Below are 7500 nucleotides of genomic sequence, written 5' to 3' on the forward strand. Positions count from 1 at the left end.
TTTTCCTGCAACGGGATAAAGCTATTGGTCACTTTAATATAATATGGACTATTGTTTTTGTAGATAATGAATATTCAGCACTCTATTTTATGGTTAAAGATGTTAATTTGAATAAGTAAACCCTTAAAACTTGTATGTTAACCAGTTAACTGTCTTGCTCTATAAATTCGCGTATTTCAAAATTTGGCCAGAAAACTCGTCCTTCGAATATCGATCGATGTAAATCGCTTTCATCTGGGCAAAAATTCTCAAACCTGGGATCTCTGCTACTGAGGAAACCGATTACCGATTTCGTAAGCGCTCACACCGTCCCATAAGGATGTACTAAATCGTTCTACGAAATGGACTTTGAAATTTTAAATTTACACGATGTGAATAAACTCTCATAACAGTGGTTTAATACAAACGAAGCTTGAGGAGTGGGGCTATGGGGTCTTGTGGTATGACGCTCGCTTTCGGATCAGAAGGTCCTGGGTTCGAGCTTCGCTCGGCGCATAACTGAGTCATTCGAAAAGACCATTTACTCACATTCTCTCAACGTACTCATTAATTTGTAAAATGAGTACCTGACCGACAACTGCGTTGTCTTCGTCGAAAAAGAAAATTGGTAATATCGCCCTACAGGCGTCATGTCTCGTTTTACATGTTACGTGTTGCTGTTGGTCAGGGACACTTTGTAAAGCGCTTTGAGCACGTTCAGTGGATATTGCTCTTTATAAAAGCTCAAGTTTGATAGTGCAATATCTTCAACAACCACAATAATTTGTCTCTTTTCTTCATTATGATGACTACGGTACAAATGATCATGATAATGATGATGATGATGATGATGATGATGATGATGATGATGATGATGATGATGATATGATGATGATGATGATGATGATGATGATGATACTAGTGTTGGCATTATTATTATTATTATTATTATTATTATTATTATTATTATTATTATTATTATTATTATTATTATTATTATTATTATTATTATTATTATTATTATTATTATTATTATCATTTTTATTATTATTAATCATACTCTCTAATGTCATAACAACATGAGTGCATACACACACACACAATACACACACACACACACACACTCTCTCTCTCACACACACACACGCACATAAACACACCAATAAACTATTTCCCCTTGTTCTCTCTCACACTCTCTCTCTCTCTCTCTCTCTCTCTCTCTCTCACGGACAGACACAAACTCAAACACACACGCACACAAACAGTTCCTGTCAACCTGTTCTTTCACATTTATTTAACGACAGTGTTTTTTTCTCCCATTTTGAGATATTACATATGCTCATTCGGTCTATTATTTTATCATATTTAAACTGACACTAACACACATCTGTGCAATTGATTCAAATATAGATCTATGAGCGTATACGTTAAATGCTTTAACTTTGCACTTTTTAGTTAAAGCGATTGAGCACATGTAATGTAAGCAGTTTAGTCTTCTTTTTAAGAATTTTAATAGAGGCAAGCTTATTTTTTTCATTTAAAAGACGTACAGCAATTTAAAAATCTCTCTTTTTGATGAGACGAATGGCTTTCCATACATCAGTTTCCTTCGATTGTGGCGTAGTTTTCGTACCGGAAAATACAAAAGAATGAACGACTAACCTGGTGTTTTCGAAATTGATTGTTTACATTCAGCGTTGATTTGAGGATTCAGACAAGGTAAGAATTGACTATTTTTAATTTTTATAGTCTCCAATGTTAAGAAAAGCGTGGAAACTGATGTAAAAGTGCATAACTGCACGCATACCGTCTAGATCTAGATCTAGATCCAGGCGCGGTGATTATACATAGACGCGTCGGTGTATAATCAACAACGATCATACCCAGACGCGTTGGTGTATAACCAACGGTGGTTATACACAGACCCACCTATGTATAACGACAGCGAGAGCTGAATCTAGCGCGAGATCTAGGGCGAACGTTATATAGAGTTATATAGATCAAGATTAGCATTTGTTCTATCTTATTACAAATAGTTTATCTAATTGAAATTGCAGTCTGGGATTGTTGTTTGACTGAATTATGTTCATCGTTAAAAATTACCTAAGATAGCGAACAAGAGGAGAAAAAGAGTGCCGAATGGGTGATGCGATCCATACTAAACAATGCTGATTACACTAGATCTATTTTTCTTTTTGGTTTTCTTTCTTCCTGAAGGCATGAAACGATCATTTTGTCACATCCGTCACCCTGAAGTGGCAGGTGAGAGTTCATCGACTAAAAAAGAGACTTGTATTGTTTGGACTAATTGTGTAATATGCCAAAAGAAGACCAGCGAAAGACTTACTTCGCCAGCTGACACCAAGCATGGAGGAGCTGGTTATGAATATGTGGCCAAATATTTACAAGAATTTTATAAAATCGGTCAAACATTTTCAGAAGTTGATGTTTGTAAACTAGGTGAAGAATGGAATCTCGGTCAAATATTCCGTGAGAATAGAGCAGTCTGGCATAAGAGTTGTAGAGATAGAATAAGTGCCAGGAATTTAGAGAGAGCAAAAAAGAAAATACCATCAGAAGAAGTTGGGCCGCCCAGTCCTGTTAAAACAAGAAAAATTTCACGTATGCTGGACCCTGTATCCTGTTTCTTTTGTGGAGATTCTGCAGGGAATGATATATTGCACAAAGTCTCGACAATGCAATTGGATGAAAAAGTAAGAAAGGGAGCCACGATACTAAAAGACCAAAATCTTTTGAAAAGATTGGCACCCGGAGATATGATTGCGACAGATTCAGTTTACCATAACAAATGTCTGCAAGCATTTTACAGACGGGTCAAACAAGAAAAGGAAGAAACCAAACGTCATAGCCAAAGTTCAAGCTCTGAAAATGAAGAGATTCTTAGAGGGATTGCATTTGCCGAGTTAGTCTCGTATATACAGAGCTTTGAAATTGATGAATCAACAGCTCCCGTTTTCCACTTGCCAGACCTTTTGCACTTATACAAATCTAGATTAGTTTCTCTTGGAGTTTCCAGTACATATACGCATTCAACCAGATTTAGACAAAAACTTCTCGACGCTTGCCCAATGCTTCAAGAATGTGGAAATCAACAAGGTAAAGAAACAAAATTGATTTTCAAAAGGGACGTTGAAGATGCGTTTCATAAAGCCGTTGACCATGATTCTGAAGCTCTTCTTATGGCTCAAGTTTCAAAAATAATCAGAAGAGAAATGAGAAAAAGTCAGCAATCGTTCACGGGTACATTTGAAAAGTGTATTCAAGAAAATTCAGTCCCACCAGTCATGTATGCTCTGATTTCGATGATTTTGGATGGACCTGATTTTATGGTTAAAGATGGGAGGCAAAACCAGGAAGCAGAACACAGGGGTAAAAACCAGGCTGCATTGACTTTGTCTCAGCTGATGATTTTCAACAGCAGACATCACATGAGCAATAACGATTCTCAGCCCAAAAAGCGACGTCACATAAGAAGGAAAGAAACGCCTGTTCCTATATACATTGGTTTGAAGATGCATGCTGAAACTCGGAAGAAGCAGCTTGTAGACACTCTTTATGACCTAGGCTTGTCGATTTCTTATGACAGAGTTATGAGTATTTCAACTGATGTTAGCAATACAATCTGCAAAAAGTTTGAGACAGAAGGTGTGGTTGTTCCTCCTGGACTGTTACCAAATGTGTTTACAGTTGGAATGGTTGACAACATTGACCACAACCCCAGTTCAACCACGGCGTCTGTATCGTTTCATGGAACTAGTCTGTCATTAGCACAACAACCTACATTACATGAAGACAGCGCTAAAGAGTTTCAAATCAACCCACAAGTTCAGGGAAAGAGATGTGTAATGCCTCTTCCACGCTATTACACACTCGTCACTCAGGTTGAAAGAAAGAAAGAACTTTCGATCCCAGCTTCCATGTCTCATTGTAAGTTAGAAATGAGAACATCTGATGGTAACATCACACAACGAAAATGGCTAGAACAAGTTCATTCTGTAGTTTCCCCAGAATCACTATCGTCAAATTTAACCCAAAGCAGTAGTGAACCATGTGAGCCTCAAATTGAACCCGAAATTCAGGACACATCTAGTCACAGCAAAGAGTCAGGACTACCTTCTTCAAATGGCTCATCTCTGCCACTCTCATGGGGAGCGTTCCATGCATCTTGCCATACCCATAAACAAGACAAACAGGCAAACATAGCCTTATTACCTCTTTTGAAGGACAGTGCTCATTCTCCATCACTGATCAAACATGCAATGTGTACAATAAAGAGATGTACTGAACATCTTAATCCAGGACAGATACCCGTGATTGCCATGGATCAACCACTTTTTGCTCTTGCAAAAGAGATTCAGTGGTCTTTCCCACAACAGTTAGGAGAAGATTCCTTTGTAGTCTTACTCGGAGGACTTCATATTGAACTAGCCTTCCTCCGTCTTCTAGGCGACTGGTTACAAGGTAGCGGATGGACAAACATATTGGAATCGGCTGGAGTTGTCACAAGTGGTGTTGCAGATTCCTTCCTTAGAGTCACCCATGTTACCAGAACTCGATATGCCCACGAGATCACATCTGCAGCTCTTTATATATTGCACCAAACTGCCTTCAGAAACCGCAAAAATAAAGACCAAGATTTCAATGAGTGGTGCAAGATGGAAACGGAGAAGAAACCCATGTTCTCTTACTGGAATAAAGTTTTGCAACTTGAACTAAATTTGCTGCAGTTTGTTCAGTCCATCCGATCTGCAGATTTTGAAGAATATATGCAATCTCTTACTACATTGGTTCCTTGGTTCTTTGCTCTTGATCATGTTCATTATGCAAGGTGGGTTTCTGTACATTTACGTGACCTCTGTCAGCTAAGAATCAAACTTCCATCTGTACATCAAGCTTTCTCTCGTGGAGCATTTGTCATCAATAAGACTGGACGACCATTCTCTTCCATAGCCCTCGACCACGCACACGAGCAGTGTAATGCCATGATTAAAGGAGATGGAGGCGCGATTGGGTTGCTTACCAATGCAAACGCTCTTCGTAGGTGGATGGTTGCAGGACCAGAAATCTCACGCCAAGTAAAGAGCTTTGAGGGAGATCTTATAGTACATGAGACACAGAGATCAGATATTCGGTACCACCATGAGCAGACACCTGCAGTGCAAAAGAAATTCAAATCGGATGTCCAAAAGCTAATTGCTACGTTTAATGATGGTAGAAACCCATTTGAAGACGATAGTGATATTTTATACGCACTAGATACTAAAAATGTTACAGACACCTCATCAATACAAACGCTGAAAGAAGTTACCAGAATTGGACAAGAAAACTATAATGCTTTTGTAAAAGAAAGACTGGTTGAAAGGAGTGTATCCATTTATTCCCCGATTTCGCGGAATAAACTGAAGATCTTTGAATGTAAAAAGACAACACAGAAGACTCCATTAAACCTTCTACGCAATGATTGTTCTTTGTTTTCGCGGCTTTTCATCGCCTGCCAAATTCGTAAAGGTGATCTTGAAAATTTTTTTCGACATGAAAACAACCCATCTCCTCCATCACTGAGCAAAGATGGCGATATAAGATCAGGAACGAAATCAGACTTACTTCGGTGTCTTGAACGGTTGATCATATCTAATCCAGTAGATGATGAGGATAATGGCCTGGAGCACATCGGTGACAGTAATGAGCTTTTGCTCGAAGATGAACAAAGTTTTGATGTAGAGCAAATCTCTAGTTATTTGGATGATGACGAACCAATCATTGACAAATCATTAGCAGGTCCATCTAACATTGAGCAGATAGAAAATAACTCCACACAGTCATTTGGCACTTCCCCTAAAGAGGCAAAACTGCTTGATGGTGCATTTATTGTCCATCTGCTCTCCACTGATACAACGCGCACTTTTCAGGAATATGCAGATCGAATTTTCATTCCGTATATCATCAATCAACTGGAGTCAGTGCAAAGATTAGATGTGGTATGGGATCAATATGTTCCTGACAGTTTAAAATCGTCCACGCGACTGAAACGAGGACATGGACAACGCCGTAAAGTGACCCCAAAAGCTCCAATTCCATCAAATTGGGCAGGGTTCCTGCGAAACGATGCAAATAAAGAAGACCTGTTCCAATTTTTGGCACAACAATTGATTTGCCTTGATACAGGGAGGAAAATAGTCGTCACAACTTATCAACAGAATGCCATCAGCAATTCAACCACAGCCGATGTGTCTGCAATTGATGATTGCAAACAAGAAGAAGCTGACACGCGGTTGTTTCTGCACGCCAAAGATTGCATTCAGCAAGGATGTAAGAAAATTTTTATAAGAACAGCGGATACTGACGTGGTTGTCCTCGCCATTCACTTTGCTGGGAAGCTAAAGGCTGAGGAGCTTTGGATTTTATTTGGCTCGGGAAAGCATTATCGTCATATTGCAGCACACAAAATAGCAGCCAGACTTCCAGCAGACCGCGTTGACGCACTGCCGATCTTCCATGCTCTAACAGGATGTGACACTGTTTCTTTTTTTGCCTCAAAGGGAAAAATCACAGCATGGGCAACATGGGATGCTTTCAGTGATGTGACTCCTGCATTCCTTGAACTGGCTTCAACTAGAAAACCTACAGAAGCCTGCTTTAACATGATCGAAAAGTTCGTTGTTCTTCTGTATGAAAAGAATAGTACACTGGCAACAGTGAATCATGCACGCCAGCGGCTATTTGCACAGAAATGCAGAGCTATCGAAAATATTCCACCAACCTCAGATGCCCTGTATCAGCATGTTCTTCGGACAATATTTCAAGGAGGAATTGTTTGGGAACATCGCTACAGAAAGACCCACCGACAGCCTTTCCCTCTGACTGGGGTTGGAAAGAAAATGAAGAAGGTGGTTGGAAACCTGTATGGACCACTTTACAACCCATAGAGGAGACATGCCTTGAACTCGTTCGTTGTGGATGCAAGAAAGGCTGCAAAACACGATGCAAGTGTGCCAGCGCCCTCCTTCCCTGCACAGCTCTTTGCCAATGTGGAGGAGACTGTAGCCAAGAATAACGGCCACATGTGAGTTTAATAAGCATAACATGAAATAAAGCCTCCCTTATGTATTACGTTAGGCTTCACCAGTCTTTTTGGCCCATGCCCGGCTTCTTGGGGTCACTTCAGGTGTAGATTACATCACTTCCTATGCCTCTAAAGCCTCTCTTATTTGTCACTCTATGTTCGTATCTAGGTTCTGAGAAAATCGGGCGATTTCCCTGTTTATTTTGCCCACTTCCGGTTTTAAGGGTTACTTCCGGTTTGATTACATCACTTTAGGTGCTTTGAAAGCCTTCCTTAAGTGTAACTCACGGTTTTAATCACGTTTGCGGGTAATTAACGATTTCCCCGTCTTTTATGATTAACTTCATCTTTCAAGGGTTCACTTCCGGTTTATTGTTGTCACTTCCGGTACCACTATACTCTTTCCGTAGCTTTTGCTTCAGGTTAATGTCACCGTT

General features: G+C 39.7%; 1 protein-coding gene across 1 annotated transcript in view; it reads left to right on the plus strand.

Moving 5' to 3' along the window:
- LOC144964190 (putative peptidylglycine alpha-hydroxylating monooxygenase 1) overlaps positions 1–7500 on the plus strand; it is a 60563-nt gene that overhangs the window by 682 nt on the left and 52381 nt on the right. The window lies entirely within an intron of this gene.

This window comes from Berghia stephanieae, chromosome 2 (assembly GCF_034508935.2).
Source record: "Berghia stephanieae isolate SIO BIC M18660-M18661 chromosome 2, UCSD_Bste_1.3, whole genome shotgun sequence".
Classification (NCBI taxonomy): domain Eukaryota; kingdom Metazoa; phylum Mollusca; class Gastropoda; order Nudibranchia; family Aeolidiidae; genus Berghia; species Berghia stephanieae.